This window comes from Emys orbicularis, chromosome 4 (assembly GCF_028017835.1).
Source record: "Emys orbicularis isolate rEmyOrb1 chromosome 4, rEmyOrb1.hap1, whole genome shotgun sequence".
Lineage (NCBI taxonomy): Eukaryota > Metazoa > Chordata > Testudines > Emydidae > Emys > Emys orbicularis.
Genome location: NC_088686.1, coordinates 67,835,642 through 67,854,014, shown reverse-complemented (window position 1 = coordinate 67,854,014; position 18,373 = coordinate 67,835,642). Strand labels below are relative to the sequence as shown.

Sequence of the window (18,373 nt, the reverse complement as noted above, 5' to 3'; positions counted from 1 at the left end):
TCAGTACTTTGGGCACAGGACTGGGAGTCAGGAGACACAGATTTTTATTATTTTTGACTCTGCCACTGACCTGCTTGGAGTGCTTGGACAAGTGAAATGAGTAGAATATGTACAGTTTTGTAACCTGCTTTGAGATTCTGTGATGGAAAGTGCTATTATGTATTACCCGTCTTCCCCTCTGGCTCCTGATTGTTCCTTTTGTATGCTTAACCTCGCTATACGCCTACATTGGGAACTCTCTGGGGCAAAGACTATCTTTTTACTGAATGTTTGTAGCATCCATCACAATGGGGTCCTGGATCTTGAATGGGGCCCCTAGATAATACTGTAGTACAAATAATTAATGTCATAGTAGTCTTTACTTTATTAACTTTTCAAAACTGACCTGTTGGATTGAGATACAGGCATAAGAATAAAAGAAGGAACAAGTTTAGGAATGGATTTATGTTATAAGAAACCATAAAGAAAAGGGTAAAGGATAAAGTGAAGCAATTATGAATACAGGTTTTTCTGACAATTTATTTGGCTTTTTAAAATGTCAGATAAAATATAAATTAAAGTGTTGATGTTTAAAAAAAGCCATTTGGACTTGGGGTATATAATGGTAGTGGCAATACCTTGTGATTCTGTTTGGACTGCTTCAGGGGGCACTTATAACCTTGTTGTGAATCTCGGGAGCTATGCATTTTGCATGACAGCAGAGAGGGCAGGGTTGACGGAGCTTTGCCTGGTTTTACTCCTGAAGTAGCTCATTCTAAAGTTAAAGCTGATAATGGTTTGCCAGAAACTTCTGCATCATGGAAACATACCTTTAGCAATAGACTCAAGGAGCTTAATTTGCTTATCTTCACAAAGAAAAGGTTAAGGGGTGACTGGATCACAGTCTGTAAGCACTATATGTGGAACAAACAAATGATTTTAAGAAGAGCTCTTCATTCTGGCAGGCAGTGATATAACAAGATCCACTGGTTGGAAGTTGAAGCCAAACAAATTCCGACTAGAAATAAGAGGCAAATTTTTAACAATGAGGGTAATCTGCCACTGGAACAACTTACCAAGTGTTGTGGTGGATTCTCTGTCCCTGTCAAGTTTAAAATAAGATTGGATGTTTTACTAACGTATAGGCTCTGGTAGGAACAGGAATTAATTTTCAGGGAAGCCTTATGGCCTGTGTTATACAGAGGTCAGAGTAGATGATGACAAAGGTCTCTTCTGGCCTTCTAATCTATTACTGTACGAAAACTATAGCTCTCTGAATTATTGTCAACTGTATATCAATTAACAATTCACAGTGCTCTCACATTCATTCATTAATGTGAATGTATTTGACTCGGGGGATTAATTGCATACTGTTCACTGGGAGTATTCAGTAGGCAATATTAGAAATGTAAGATCTGTTGCTTACCTGTGATTGGACAGAGAAATCTCATGGTATTGTTTCTGTTCCATGACTGGATGAACATGTGCACATGCAAATATAACATTTGTTTTTCCAGGTATAATCATGGACGTAACTCTAACATTTTGCTTGCGGTGAACATACATGTCAGTAAAATTCTAGCATTTGAATGTCCAGAAAACACAAACATATAAGGGACACAATTATAGTTGAAACAAATGTTTGTAGGAAATCATTTGAAGTCTTCACTCAGCTCTAGCATTAGTAAGGTAACATTAGAAAACTGTTCTGAAAAGCAAACCTTCAAAATATATTAAGTATAGTAAACCATGTAGATGTTTTACGTAAAAATGCCTTTTGCTGCTTTTCTATTTGCTTTTTTGATTGTAATTAAAGTATATTGTTTCTTAAATAAAATAAATACGGACACATAATTTTTGCACTAGTTATGTGCCGCCTTTAATCTCTTTTGAGAACGCTGGTTTTTTGTTTGTTTGTTTTTCCAAAATGGAATCTCATTGTGAACAGAATTTGGAAAATATAGATCCTGTTAAAAAGACACTAAAATCTCCAGGGAAATCGCTTTGAGTACAAAATGCAGAGTGGTGTCCACTTCGCGAATGCACTCTAGCCGAAAGGATTTTAGCTTAAACTACATAAAATAAAAAAAGCTGGCAAACTCTTAGAGCATAGGCTTTACTTCAGGGCTTGATGTTAAACCCTTTGCTTCTGGGGATCTGCTGCTTGTTAGCGCTGTGCTCCTGATTTTAAGTTGGTACTTTAAAAAAGGGGTAAAGAGAGGAAGACCCTGTAGGCATCTGAGAGATGAAAGGTATGAAAGAGACCCACAAAGTTCCCATTGTTCTAGAAATTTGCTTTATTTCTTCCAGAGGCCTTATAAAATCAAACTTTCTCCCTCTATGAAATGTAATGTGGGGAGCAGGCAAGAGAAAGGTAGGAAGTCTTTATCTAGAGCTTTTTTTCCCCTTTGCATTATTTTCTGCTCCCTGTTTGATTTTGCTCTTAATGTTTGCTTTTGTTCCCAGTTCAGATTTCTGTCACATTTTCAGCCTCTTTGCTTCACATTAATTTACAGAAATATTTCAGTCTCTATTACTACACTGTTCTGTCTGCAGTATGATGTTATAGGAAACATTTCAGAAATCTTTTCTGTATATTCTATATAGTCATTCATATACACAAAGATCTCAGCTTCAGTATTAATATGTTGCTTTTGCATTTGTAAAAGCAAATGCTATACAGATAGGGTCTGATTCATTAAGAGCAGCCAAGGGGATGAGGGTATTCTAGTTATGGCGGTCTCCATAGTGCTGTTTGTGGCACAAGCCAGAATGCACATAATTATGTGTGCTATGCCATTTCTTCTGATCCGCACTTCTGTCCAGAGCATGTCGGGGCACAGTTTAGGGCTTTCTAGGGTGGCCCAGTACAGTTCCAATGACATGGTCGTTCTTCCCCTGTACCTGTACTCCACTGGAGAGGGAGGAGAGAGGTGGCATAATTCCTTTGGTAGATTGCTTTTCAGCCTCCATACTTTCTCAAATTCTCCTTTAGAATTGAAACCCTCCATACTTGGCTTCAGCCAAATTTGTGTAACATCGCTTCAGCCATTTTTAATTAAATTAATTTAAATTAGAGCAGGAGGAATTATATAAATAAATAATTAAATCTGGTTGAAAAATTGTCAACACAAGTTTTTCATTGAAAAACGTAGTTTTGCCAAAATGGAAGCATTTTGTGGGAACATGGCGGTTTTGAAAAAAAATTTGATAGAAAAGTGTTGAAGCAAATCATTTTGACTTTTTCTTTTCATTCTGACAATGTCAATGATCATTTGTTTTGACCTGTTTGAAATATTAATTTTAGTATTATTTACATATAATGTTATGTATATCTAATAGTGTGTAGTAATGCTTGGAAATTACCAAAACAAAATGATATACCTTATCAAAATGATTCAACATTATCAAACAATTAGATTTTTCAAAATCAGGTTTTCTTTTGTTTTGTTTTTTTTAAATTTCTGTTCCCCAGTAGTGTTCAAATTTTTTTTTTGTTCTGACTAAAAAATATTTTTTTTCAAAATCTTGGAATTTCACACAGAATGGTCGTGTTTCAACCATCTCTTACATATATAATGTATGATTAGGACTCTTTTGCAGAGAGCTCAGAAATGGATGAACTTCAAACTTACTATGCAGCTAGTCCTTAGTGAAGAATAATCTTCAGATGAGTTTCATTTTTATTTTAAATAAAAAAGTAATTAATGTTTGAAAATTCACATTATTGTATATAGACTAAAACATTTCTATTAGGTTTTTTTGTTTCATGCTTATCTGTGGAATTATGGAGTTGAAAAACTTCATAATGCTTTAGCTAAAGTTTTTTTTGGCTATCCATACAGTAGAGACGTTTAGAACATATGCAGTTGCATAAAATTCTATTGTGTAACTATAGAGTGCCACAGTGTTGGCATTTATAACAAATGTACTATATATATAGTAAACTGTGCTGCATTTTAAAATCAATAGTTCTCAAACTTATGTTGTGAAGAACTTCTTAAGACTGTTGTCCTCTTGTCATGTGCTCTTCTTTCGTTTAAAAGAGAACTGGATAAATTCATGGAGGTTAAGTCCATTAATGGCTATTAGCCAGGATGGGTAAGGAATGGTGTCCCTAGCCTCTGTTTATCAGAGGGTGGAGATGGATGGCAGAAGAGAGATCACTTGATCATTACCTGCTAGGTTTACTCCCTCTGGGGCACCTGGCATTGGCCACTGTCGGTAGACAGGATACTGGGCTAGATGGACCTTTGGTCTGACTCAGTACGGCAGTTCTTATGTTCTACCATCCCAAATTTTAGTGTAAGAAAATTAAAAATACTTGAAAGATACTTTTAAAAGTAACTGTTACTAAATATAAGGGATTCATGAACACTTATTTTTTCACAGTACTACATATCTGTGGCTGTTTTATTTGAAATAATACATATTAGTTGAAAATGTGTTGTATGGTTGTCCGTGCATGTATTAATGAGAAGGTTTGCACTTGAATCATTTTTTTCTTTTAAAAAGTATACTATTCTCTACTTTCATTTTAAATGTAGAATCTATGTTGCTCAGAAGTAGAGCTCAATGACATTTTAAAGATTCCCCCCCCACACACACCAAAACATGCAGATTTGGGTCAACCAAAACATTTTTGCGAATTCTTATTGATTTTGGCAAATTATTGTAGCCAAAATGAAAAAAGAAAACAATTCTGAAATGTGTCTGGGTTTTCCGCATCCCAGGTGAGTGTTCTAGCCACTGGGTTAAAGATTAGTAGGGTGACTCCACCACTACCACCATTTTTGTAAGCCTAGCTCTTCATTTCTTTTGCTTTTAGTAAAAATACTCAAAATGAAATTTCATTTTGGGCCAAACAAAATGTTTCATTTAACCTGAAACAAAACTTTTCTTGACTTTTTTGATTTGCGGTTTGTCCTCCCCTTGATTTTTTTTCCTCCCCGGAGCTGCCAGTGAACTGAAAAATCAGTTCTACTCAGTAATCCATCAAGAGAACTTATATGTCTCCACATTTGTTTGTGTTATGTTGTTTATATACAGATATGTTGTGACATAACGAGAACTTTGTGGATAGAATTCTAACTAGAAACGAATGCTGTATATTTCATAGGAAAACCTTGAATACCAGTTGCTCTGTGATAGGAGGCAAGTGTTCTGAGTCTTGATGAAAGTGTTAGGCATAAGGCTAAGATTTTGTCATGGATATTTTTAGTAAAAGTCAGGGACAGGTCATGGGCAATAAAGAAAAATTCATGGAAGCCTGGGACCTGTCCCTGACTTTTACTAAAAATATCCGTGATAAAATGGGAAGGGACTCGACAGCTGGTGGGGTGGCTGGGAGCTCTGGGGCCCCCACCACCTCTGGGGACTCAGAACTCCAGGGTCCCCCTGCCACCAGCAGCAGAGGGGAGCTGCAGGGTCCCCTTACCCCCTCCCAAGTGGTGGGGAGCGCTGTGGGAATCTCCCTGCCACCACCGTAGTGGAGAGCTGCAGGGGTCCCCCTGCGTCCACATGGCAGCCGGGAAGCTGTGGGGGTCCCTCCTGCGGTGGCGGCCGGGCAGCTGCAGGGGTACCTCTGCTGCCCATGGCTGCTGACCGCTTGGGGGCCCGTAGCCTTAGTTATGTGGTATCAGATGTTAACATTATTAGTCTTAAGCCACGCTTACATTACCGGCTAAATGGTGCTGTCGATTTAGCGGATCCGGTGAAGACATGCTAAGTCGATGAGCGTCTCCCATCAACATAGTGTAGTGTAGACAGCACTGTAAGCTGACTTAAGTTATGTCGACTTCAGTTATGTAATTTACGTAACTGAAACAGCATAACTTAAATCAACTTAAGGCGTTAGTGTAGACCAGCCCTTAGACTTTGGACCAATGTAGTTTTGGAGTGAGGGGAAAAACATTTTCTGTGGCAGGTGCTCTTTAAATAGATCAGTGACAGCTGTTAAACTGCTCAGAGTTTTCAAGTGTTAAAGTAGTGCTGGAGGTGATGGACAGGTGGGCAGGATACAGATGAGGAGTTGGTCAAAGAGGCATGAGAAAAGCAGTTTATATGGTAGAAATAAAGCAATTTATCACAAAGATATCATCCCCACTTATATGCTGCATGTGGTTATAAAGTATATCCATTTGGATATATTGAGGGGAAACTACCTAAAGTTGTGGGCTTGGAGGGCTTTAGTTCCCAAAGAAGATAAACTTTTCAAGTGACATGAAAAAAATTACCTCATAAGCCAAACCCACCAATGTGTATCTGCTACACTCTCTACTGAATCTATTAAAATATGAGTGCTTTCTAAGCACATTGTAAGGACTCTCACTTCAGACATAAAAGGGAAATTACGTGTTCTGTGCAGGCAACGTTTTTCTGGTCAGTTTTTATTTATGTATTTATTACCTCTCAAATAGACATTTAGTTTTATTTCACTCTGGGTGTAGGTGTGACATTTTGTAGTAAAAACTACTGGTGTCATAATTTCATGTATTCGCATCCTATGCAGTAGTAAAGAGAAGGGGGAGAAAATTTGGAGTAACTGCTCTAAGGTTTGCAAATTGCTAAACAGACATTTATTTTTATGCCACAAAACAGATAGTGATGTTGTATTACATTGAAAGCCCCGATATAGCCTATGAATTAGAAGAGGGATAGAGCTATTTAGAGGTGTCTGTAGAAATAAAAGGAAATGGAGATGTTTATAGTAAAATGTCTTTCAGACTGACAGCTTGAATGTAGACTGAAGAGATGTTATTAAGCATAACAAAGAGGAGAGGTGTAGCCTTTTAAGTGAAGACTTCCTTCAGCTGTAAATTAGCTCTATTAGAATAATTGAATATATATGTCATTACTTCTGAAAAACTTCATATTAATTGAAAATAGTCCATTAATGCTGAAAGTATTCTATTTTAAAAAAAAATTATATTGCAAATGGAATAAGTGACATCTTTTGTTTTTTCCTCATTCAGTTCCTCTAATTTAGATTGCTGAATCATACCCATGCTCTCATCCAAGTGACAGGCAGCAATGACATTTGGACAGTTTGGGTGAAATTCTGGCATGGAATAAGAGATCACAGCTCTTCTTAACTTCAGTGCACCAGGGTACTGGAACAATTAGTATAGTGGGGGTGCTAAGAGCCATTGAACCAAACTGTAAACCCTGTATATGATGGAAACTACTTCAAACCAGGGGGTATGGCAGCACCCCTAGTTCCAGCACCTATGTCAATGCACCCATTTTATTTACGCGGGGATTAATTTAGCCCTTTGCCTATTTCTTCCTGTATCAGTCCCTAGTTACTATATTAGGGCGGGCAAACTTATTGGCCCTACGAGGCGCATACGACAATCTTCAGAAGTTCGAGAGCCGGAGCACACCTGCTGGGAGCCGGGGCTTGGGGCTTCCGCCCCACTTCTGCTGAAGCTCCGAGCCCCGGCTGGTGTGCCCCTCAGGGCTGAAGTCCCAAAATCCTCCTCCCCGCTGGACAGAAGCTCCTACCCCACCACCCCACTGCAAGGCAGAGGTCCGAAGCTCTCCCCCCCAGTTTGGGAGGCAGAGAATGGGGGGTGGAGGGAGCTTGCGAGACGCACTTTAATGGTAAAAGAGCCCCATGTGGCTCGCGAGCCACAGTTGGCCACTTCTGTTCTATATTGTCGATCAGTGAGTAATTGCATCAGTAGCTGTGCTCTATTGATTTTAAGCCCTTCATGCAAAAAGTCTATAGAAAAGTGTCTCTTAAAGGCCTTCTTTGTGGCCCACTGTTACTGGGTCAGTCTGTATATGCTGTTCACAGGAAACCAAGTATTTTAGATGAGTTAGAGCTGGGATACTGGATTTTTCAGAGCTTTCCTTTCCTGATTCAGTCCAAAAGCAGTAAAGAGCTCTGGGTAGATGCTCAAGAAGGTAGGGGCTCAGACTGTTATACCTCAGACTTTATACATACTGGGCCAGATTCACTTCATGGGTTGTCACAGACCAGCTCGTGGTGGAAAGGTTTCCAGAGGGGGCAGCTATAGAGCATTAGGTACCTCTGTAACCTCCTCTCCACTGGGTGACCCACGCACAGCTCTCAGAGTGCATGGCAATGGAAATAGAAGAGAAGCCATCTATCTCTTTCCTCCACGGAAGAGCAGGCCAGGCTGGGGCAAGGAGGTTTAACTTACACCTCTCCTCACCAAGAAGAATGAATCTGACCCATTTGACACTTTGTGCTAACTCCTTCACAAGTTTACTGATTTCAAAGTCTTGGGGTCCATACACCTCAGCTGTGACTCCAAGAGCATGGCTAGATGAGGCTATAAATATGGTTCAAACAATTCTGGGGCTTCCTGAAAAGTCATTTGATTACAATCCCATTTCAAGCCTAAGGTATTAGTGAGAGAGTGCAGGGCCGGCTCCAGGCACCAGCCTAGCAAGCAGGTGCCTGGGGCGGCCAATGACGAGGGGGGCGGCACGTCCGGCTGTTCGGCGGCGGGGCCGTCACTCCCTCTCGGAGTGAAGGACCTGCCGCCGAATTGCCGCCGTAGAATGAAGCGGCGGTAGAGCTGCCACCGCTTGCAAACGCGGCTTTTTTTTTTTTTTTTTTCCCCCCTGCTTCGGGCGGCAAAAACGCTAGAGCCGGCCCTGGAGAGTGTTTTTCTGTCCTTACATGCCCCTTATTCCTGTGCCAGGTCTGTGACAAATGGGGCAGCGTCTTGTTCCTCAAAAGAGGCTGAAGTTATTATACAAAATGGCTCATCTGAACATTTTGTTCACTCAGGAATTTAAGCCTAACAGCACTCCCGCAAGGTAGGTTAGAATTACCAACTCCATTTTACAAATGAGGAAACTGAGGCATAGAAATCATGTGAGTTGCTCAAGGCCACATGACGATTAAAGATGCTGAGGTGGATCCTAAATCTCTTGACACATGATCCTCTGCCCTGACCACAAAACCATTCTTCCTCATTGAGAAATGTTACCTAGCATTTCACCCTGAGGCGCCTGGTGAGGGTTGTGAAACCCTTGCAGTGCATTCGCTGAACTACTGTTATGTGGACAAAATAGTTACGGAGAACTCCAATTTACAGCTAAGTAGTTTAATATTTATTTTGGCTTGTCCTGTAACCTTCATTAAGTGTAGTTGTCACCATTTTAAAAGTCATCATTTTCCAATTGCTGTCACACAGTGAAACCACTGTTTCTCCTTCATACTTAGAATAGGAGAGAACTGTGGTAAGGGAAGGCAAATGTTTACTCTTTTTAATAATGTCTTATAGTGAACTGTTGATTAGAGAGGGGAAGCAATTTTAAGCAGGAGGACAGAAATAGAATTGAGCTAAAAGCAAAGTGGAGCCAGAATGTATTGCTCAGGTGAGGATTCTAATCCTTGCTGTGTGTTAAACTGTACTATGCAATTCAAATGAAACGATAGACTTAATAGTCTTTTTTTTTTTCTATTACCAATGCACAACATAGTCTTGACATAAGCTAAATGTGGCACAGGCTATTCCCTGTCTTTCATTACTTAGAGTTGTCTCAGCCCTCAAAGGATACTTGTTTTCAGCAGTCCCTCTATATCAAAAAATACCCACTTACTAGTAATTCTGATATTTAGGTACATAAACTTAAAATATTTCCCTTGGTCAGTATAAGTATTGATTTGTAAGAGCATGTATACCAATAATAATTCAGTATAAGTATGGTTTAAATTTTTATTTGTGATGCTATATTTAGAATGCATAATGGCTTTGGCTGGTATTTTCCTGATAAATGATTTTATATAGACTTTAATGTGTTGGTAATTGCATTGTTGGAAGCAGTGAGGGTAAGAGGAGGAGTGATGCAGGTAATGTTTAAGTAGCCTTTTTATTTGTTTGTTTATTAATCACAGGCAACCTAAACATCAATATATTGATCATTTTGATGCCATTAGTGTCCTCAAACCCTTAATTTCTATAGTAAACAGCAAATGACCTTTTTGAATGAAACTATCCTTCCTTTTATTTAGGCAGTGTTCTAAAAATAGGTCCCATCTGCCCCCTTATCATTATGAATAAACCAGACTCTGTATGCAGATATTTAGCACATTGAGGAGAGTTTTGTAGTCACTGAGTTAAGAGTAAAAAAGGGCCAAAAATTAGGGCTTGAGAAAAAAATATTTAAAAAAAATTTCACATATGGCTTCAGCAATTCAATAAAGTCCATATAGCTGTTCTGATCACTGGATTCACTGTTTGACTGGGTGCACACACAGTCTCTTCTGAGACTGCAATGCCATTTTAATAATAAACCAATTAAAAACTGAATGTTTGCTCTGCTTCCCCCCCCCCTTGTTCCTTCCAATTTGTGCTGGGATCTATGAATAGCATTTCCCAGGGGATTTCCCCACCTAGCTAACACTACCTATGAACGGCCATGTTGTGTATAGTACAGTCATTGGGTTAGCCCCTTAACTCCAGTAAATACACAAATATGTTTTTTATTACAGTTTCCAAGAATGTAAGTTGATGATGAAGCACCTATGTTGGATCTTTTTGAATAACTAAATTGAAAGAGGGAAGCTATTGAGATCTCATGAAATCCATTCTTTTGCTAATCCATGGTTATTTTTTCTTGTAAGCGTTCATCACTTTTTTGTCCTTGGACTTTTATTTCTCTGGTAACTACTAAATTATGTAACTTAAAAAACAACCCCAACAACCAGACTTTATTGCCATGCTCTGCATAGAATGGAGGGTATGACTTACATAATCAAGGCCTAGTCTACATTAGAGAAGGTTTGCCTTTATAACTATATCAGAAAACCCTCCTTGAGTAGATGCAGCTTTTGCTGGCATAGTTTATACCAGTTCCTTGAACAAAGTAAGGTATACCAGCAAAAACCTTTTTGTTATTTACCACTTTTGTTCAATACCAGTAGAGCATGAAGCTCTAGTGGTATTAAAATTCCCAAAAGGTTAGGAGAATAGGAGGAAGGATACTGGGGTGAATGTACTTCCTTACAGCATTTTCAAGGTGGTGGTAGGTTTTTTTATTATTATTATTATTATTATTTTTTAAATGTTATCTAGTATTACACATCACTGTCATTCTGCCACTGAACTGCGAACAATATAATTTGGAATGGAGGTTAGAAGGAAAGAAGAGCAAATTGCAGATGTTGGCATTATTGTAAATAATTGTTGAATTTGTAAACTTTCACTTTTCTTTATAAATGTTTTAGAATCCTAGAATATCAGGGTTGGAAGGGACCTCAGGAGGTCATCTAGTCCAACCCCCTGCTCAAAGCAGGACCAATTCCCAACTAAATCATCCCAGCCAGGGCTTTGTCAAGCCGGGCCTTAAAAATCTCCAAGGAAGGAGATTCCACCACCTCCCTAGGTAAAGCATTCCAGTGCTTCACCACCCTCCTAGTGAAATAGTGTTTCCTAATATCCAACCTAGACCTCCCCCACTGCAACTTGAGACCATTGCTCCTTGTTCTGTCATCTGACACCACTGAGAACAGCCGAGCTCCATCCTCTTTGGAACCCCCCCTCAGGTAGTTGAAAGCAGCTATCAAATCCCCCCTCATTCTTCTCTTCTGGAGACTAAACAATCCCAGTTCCCTCAGCCTCTCCTCATAAGTCATGTGCTCCAGACCCCTAATCATTTTTGTTGCCCTCCGCTGGACTCTTTCCAATATTTCCACATCCTTCTTGTAGTGTGGGGCCCAAAACTGGACACAGTACTCCAGATGAGGCCTCAACAATGTCGAATAAAGGGGAACGATCACGTTCCTCGATCTGCTGGCAATGCCCCTACTTATACAGCCCAAAATGCCATTAGCCTTCTTGGCAACAAGAGCACACTGTTGACTCATATCCAGCTTCTCGTCCACTGTGACCCCTAGGTCCTTTTCTGCAGAACTGCTACCTAGCCATTCGGTCCCTAGTCTGTAGCAGTGCATAGGATTCTTCCGTCCTAAGTGCAGGACTCTGCACTTGTCCTTGTTGAACCTCATCAGGTTTCTTTTGGCCCAATCCTCTAATTTGTCTAGGTCCCTCTGTATCTGATCCCTACCCTCCAGCGTATCTACCACGCCTCCCAGTTTAGTGTCATCTGCAAACTTGCTGAGAGTGCAGTCCACACCATCCTCCAGATCATTAATAAAGATATTAAACAAAACTGGCTCCAGGACCGACCCTTGGGTCACTCCGCTTGATACCGGCTGCCAACTAGACATGGAGCCATTGATCACTACCCGTTGAGCCCGACGATCTAGCCAGCTTTCTATCCACCTTACAGTCCATTCATCCAGCCCATACTTCTTTAACTTGACGGCAAGAATACTGTGGGAGACCGTATCAAAAGCTTTGCTAAAGTCAAGGAATAACACATCCACTGCTTTCCCCTCATCCACAGAGCCAGTTATCTCATCATAGAAGGCAATTAGGTTAGTCAGGCACGACTTCCCCTTGGTGAATCCATGCTGACTGTTCCTGATCACTTTCCTCTCCTCTAAGTGTTTCATAATTGATTCCTTGAGGACCTGCTCCATGATTTTTCCAGGGACTGAGGTGAGGCTGACTGGCCTGTAGTTCCCCGGATCCTCCTTCTTCCCTTTTTTAAAGATGGGCACTACATTAGCCTTTTTCCAGTCATCCGGGACCTCCCCCGATCGCCATGAGTTTTCAAAGATGATGGCCAATGGCTCCGCAATCACATCCGCCAACTCCTTTAGCACCCTCGGATGCAGCGCATCCGGCCCCATGGATTTGTGCTCATCCAGTTTTTCTAAATAGTCCCAAACCACTTCTTTCTCCACGGAGGGCTGGTCACCTCCTCCCCATACTGTGCTGCCCAGTCCAGGGAGCTGACCTTGTTTGTGAAGACAGAGGCAAAAAAAGCATTGAGTGCATTAGCTTTTTCCACATCCTCTGTCACTAGGTTGCCTCCCTCATTCAGTAAGGGGCCCACACTTTCCTTGACTTTCTTCTTGTTGCTAACATACCTGAAGAAACCCTTCTTGTTACTCTTAACATCTCTTGCTAGCTGCAACTCCAAGTGCAATTTGGCCTTCCTGATTTCACTCTTGCATGCCTGAGCGATATTTTTATACTCCTCCCTGGTCATTTGTCCAATCTTCCACTTCTTGTAAGCTTCTTTTTTGCATTTAAGGTCAGCAAGGATTTCACTGTTAAGCCAAGCTGGTCGCCTGCCATATTTACTATTCTTTCTACACGTCGGGATGGTTTGTTCCTGCAACCGCAATAAGGATTCTTTAAAATACAGCCAGCTCTCCTGGACCCCTTTGCCCTTCATGTAATTCTCCCAGGGGATCCTGCCCATCTGTTCCCTCAGGGAGTCAAAGTCTGCTTTTCTGAAGTCCAGGGTCCATATTCTGCTGCTCTCCTTTCTTCCTTGTGTCAGGATCCTGAACTCGACCATCTCATGGTCACTGCCTCCCAGGTTCCCATCCACTTTTGCTTCCCCTACTAATTCTTCTCTGTTTGTGAGTAGCAGGTCAAGAAAAGCTCTGCCCCTAGTTGTTTCCTCCAGCACTTGCACCAGGAAATTGTCCCCTACACTTTCCAAAAACTTCCTGGATTTTCTGTGCACCGCTGTATTGCTCTCCCAGCAGATATCAGGGTGATTAAAGTCTCCCATGAGAACCAGGGCCTGCGATCTAGCAACTTCTGTTAGTTGCTGGAAGAAAGCCTCGTCCACCTCATCCCCCTGGTCTGGTGGTCTATAGCAGACTCCGACCACGACATCACCCTTGTTGCTCACACTTCTCAACTTTATCCAGAGACTCTCAGGTTTTTCTGCAGTTTCATACCGGAGCTCTGAGCAGTCATACTCCTCTCTTACATACAATGCAACTCCCCCACCTTTTCTGCCCTGCCTGTCCTTCCTGAACAGTTTATATCCATCCATGACAGTACTCCAGTCATGTGAGTTATCCCACCAAGTCTCTGTTATTCCAATCGCATCATAGTTCCCTGACTGTGCCAGGACTTCCAGTTCTCCCTGCTTGTTTCCCAGGCTTCTTGCATTTGTGTATAGGCACTTAAGATAACTCATCGATCGTCCCTCTTTCTCAGTATGAGACAGGAATCCTCCCCTCTTGCACTCTCCTGCTCTTGCTTCCTCCCAGGATCCCATTTCCCCACTTACCTCAGGGCTTTGGTCTCCTTCCCCCGGTGAACCTAGTTTAAAGCCCTCCTCACTAGGTTAGCCAGCCTGCTTGCGAAGATGCTCTTCCCTCTCTTCGTTAGGTGGAGCCCATCTCTGCCTAGCACTCCTCCTTCTTGGAACACCATCCCATGGTCGAAGAATCCAAAGCCTTCTCTCCGACACCACCTGCGTAGCCATTCGTTGACTTCCACGATTCGACGGTCTCTACCCAGGCCTTTTCCTTGCACAGGGAGGATGGACGAGAACACCACTTGTGCCTCAAACTCCTTTATCCTTCTTCCCAGAGCCACGTAGTCTGCAGTGATCCGCTCAAGGTCATTCTTGGAAGTATCATTGGTTCTCACGTGAGAAGCAGGAAGGGGTAGCGATCCGAGGGCTTGATGAGTCTCGGCAGTCTCTCCGTCACATCGTGTATCCTAGCTCCTGGCAAGCAGCAGACCTCTTGGTTTTCCCGGTCGGGGCGACAGATAGATGACTCAGTCCCCCTGAGGAGGGAGTCCCCGACCACCACCACCCTCCTCCTCCTCTTGGGAGTGGTGGTTGTGGAACCCTCATTCCTAGGACAGTGCATCTTTTGCCTTCCAATCGGTGGAGTCTCCTTCTGCTCCCTTCCTTCAGATGTGTCATCTAGTCCACTCTCCGCATTAGTACCTGTAGAGAGAACATGGAAACGATTGCTCACCTGTGTCTCCATTGCTGGTACATGGACACTCCTCTTTCTCCTTCTGGAGGTCACATGCTGCCAAACTTCTTCACCATCCTTCTGTCCCTGCTGCGCCTGCTCTGAATCTTCAGAACATTGTGGCCGTAGAAGCATCTCCTGACGTCTGTCCAGGAAATCTTCATTTTCCCTTATGCAATGCAGAGTCGATACTCGTTTCTCCAGACCTCGAACCTTCTCTTCCAATATGGAGATCACCTTGCACTTTGTACAGACAAAGTCGCTTCTGTCCTGTGGAAGACAGACAAACATGGCATAACCTGTGCAGGGTACAACAGCTGATCGCTCACCTTCCATATCACCTTCCTCTTAAGAGCTTCCTCAGCTGTTGCAGTAACTAGTCAGAGGAACCCGCAGATGAAAGCCTCAGTGAGCCTCCCCAGGCGAACGCCCTCTGTTAGCCTCTGCTGTTCGCCGCTCAGCTAGTTTGTTGCTGACTGCCCTTATATACCAGTCAGGCCCACTCAAGGCCCACCTGGAACAAAGCACTCCCAATTCACACTTTTCAAACAAACAAGCAAGCAATCAAGCACACAGTCAAACTGACAAACTGTCCCAGCAACAGACACTCAGATACTCACCAACACAGCCCCCCCTAATGCAGCACTTAGCGTACCTCCTCTCGGACAGATCCCAGGCAAACGCCCTCTGTTAGCCTCTGCTGTTCGCTGCTGACTGCCCTTATATACCGGGCAGGCCCACTCAAGGCCCACCTTTTTTCATCCTCCTGCCAAAATTTTCAGTGTGGATGAAATCTTAGTTAACGAAATGCAAATCTTCTTATATCAAGGGGAAAATATTCAGTACAATGCACAGGGTTACAGACATGCAAGTCATTATGTTTTGAAATGTCTTCAATCTGCTGGTCTCTCAGCATATGGTCTTTTTTATTTTTATATATATTTTCGAAGTCATTTTGTCTGAAGCAGAGTTGGGTGGTAACATTTATTTCTCTCTCAGTTTTCTCACTTATTCTAAATGCTATCTCTCTCTCATGAACAAGAGGATATCTTCAGTGAATGGGTTTTTTGGTCAGTCTTTGAGAAAGCAGTTTGTTAATTTCAGTGATATGTACTTTTAATTTTGGAATTAAAAATTTAACCTTTATCATTCAAACTTCAAGCATGACAGTATTATCGTAATCTATCCTTTGTTTTTGATGGAGAGGAGGGGAAATCAATAACCCCTTCCCCCAACCATAAAATACTGAACCAGTAGTAAGGAATTCAGTATAAATGAATCAGTTGGTGAATGTTCTGTGATAAACACTCATTACTAAACAGCCAACAAACAGGAGGCATTGTATTTTTTCAAGCCTCTTTATGCAAACAAATCATTCAGCATAACACAGATTTTTTTGTTTTGTATGAAACGAAACCTTTCCATGAGGCTTCTCCAGACACGGATGGCTAGTTTTCATAAGGTAATTGTACCCATGGAGAGTTAGCATTGCTAAGCAGAGCTTTGTGCCTCACACCATCCTAGAGGTAGGATTATGTATCTAATGACAACAGCTATTCCCCTTAATGAGCCTTCTTGCTGCCTTCACTGGTGTGTGCTTGGTAAATTGTACGTACAAAAACTGCATGAATCTAGTGATGCTCCATAGGAGATTCTCAAGAACTTCTTGTTCTGCCACCAAATTGACAGGAGTATTGGAGTGATTTCCCTGCCTTTGCCAGAGCTCACCCCTTTTCTGTTTCTCCAGAGCAAATTTTTGGACTCTGCAATAGACTACATTGTACCACATTTCCTCAAGGAAGGATCTGTCTTTCTCCAAAAGTGGGTCTTCTCCCCCACTTTGAATTATACAAGTTGAACACATTTATGTTATCTACATAATCAGTATATTTGTACGGAAACTTTATGTAAAAATATTTCCAGCAAAGTGCAGCTTAATAGAAGGTGTTTGTGCAGTGTTGTTGCATTCTTCTTTAGTTATTAGTGAGGGCTTTTTCTGTTTAATTGGAAAAACAAATAGATTTGCCAGTCCTTTGCCTCTCCCCTCGGCAAGCCCGGAACTCTGGGGTAAAGAATTTATCACTGTCAAAACCTGCATATGGGTGGTCTGATCTAAAGGTTGGAGCCCAGAGTAGAGTTGTGGTTGTGGTCAGGAGTCATGCCTCGGATCATAGCCAGAGTCAGAAGCCACAAGCCACACCAAGGGTTAAACCAGAGTTGCATTCATAGTCACACCAGTGGTCAAACCGGAGTCAGAGTCATGCCAAGAGTCATGGACATGGGAACAGGAACAAGGTGAGAAGGCAGGAACTTGGTCTCAGGGGTCTGGTCAGCAGCTGGCCTATCAACTAGTTGCTCAGGCAAGGGATGTGGAAAGAAGCTTTATGCTAAGAGATGACCAATCAGCAGACTGCTGCTAGTCAGCTAATCCCACTGCGTCAGTGAGTATAGCTCCTGTTTGCATGGTGGTAGCTGAAGTTTCCCTCTTGGGCCTTGCAGCATGGTGGTACAGAGGGTAAGATCCAAATCAAGATAAAATGCATGGTAATAAGACTGAACTGTAGGACTTCCTTGTGTTCCCCTGTCACCACTTCCAAAGATGTGATCTCTCCTGAGTAACTGGGCCCAATTTCAGTGGGGACCCATCCACTGTTCCCTCCTTATCTGTGGTGGTTTGGGGTTGTATCAGAAGGCCAAGGACCTGGGACAGGGAAAAATCCATGAAATTATCCCCTACTCCTGAGTTAATCAAGGCCCATTGCATAGAAATGCCTGCTTGTCCTGTGGGATCTGCAATTGCAGGGGAATTTGTAGAAGTGGGAAGGAATGAGGGCCTCCTGGTTGAACATAACCTTAGGATCTTTTGCTGGTAGTGCCCAGGATTGGAACCCAACTGAGCCTGGGCCAAATCTTTTTCTCCTTTTGTCGGGCTGATGGAGATTTTGGCAGTGAACATGGATACTGTTTATCCTGCTCGTCCACAGTAGAAACAGAGGTTTTCCTGATTCCAGAGCTCTTGCTCACCCCGGAATAGATGGGGCCTACACCATGTCTATCTGCCTGGGCTCAGCCAGGGCTGAGCTTCCTTAAGTATGAAGGCGGAACTTTAGGCAGGGCCCTTCTGCATTCCATTTGTCGTTCATGAAATCTGGTGTCTATCCTGATACACATAAAGGCCTCCAACCTGGTGGGAGGGTCTTCCCCTACCTGCTTGTCCTTTAATTAGTCACAGAAACAGAACCGAAACTGATGGATGAGTGCACCATCATTCCAGGCTCGGTGGGTGGGTGGGTGGGGCCAAGTGTCTAAACTGGGCAACATAGGAAGGTCCTGATGCCAGGGTTTGCTGAAATTTATGTAAAGCAGTCTCCACAATAAGAGCTTTATGTGAGTCGTCAAAAATGGTGGCAAATGCTTGCAGGAAAGAACTTCAGCTTGCCAGCACATGGTGGTCTTTCTCTTGAAGGGGAAAAAGCCCAGACTAAGGCCTCCCAGGTTAGCAAGTGAAAAACCAGCACCACCTCAGCGTGGTCCATGGTGTAT

The 18,373-nt window shown here is 42.2% G+C and overlaps 1 protein-coding gene across 1 annotated transcript in view; it reads left to right on the top strand.

The window, feature by feature from the left end:
* RGS6 (regulator of G protein signaling 6) overlaps positions 1-18,373 on the top strand; it is a 502,429-nt gene that overhangs the window by 42,987 nt on the left and 441,069 nt on the right. The gene's annotated exons all lie outside the window — the stretch shown is intronic.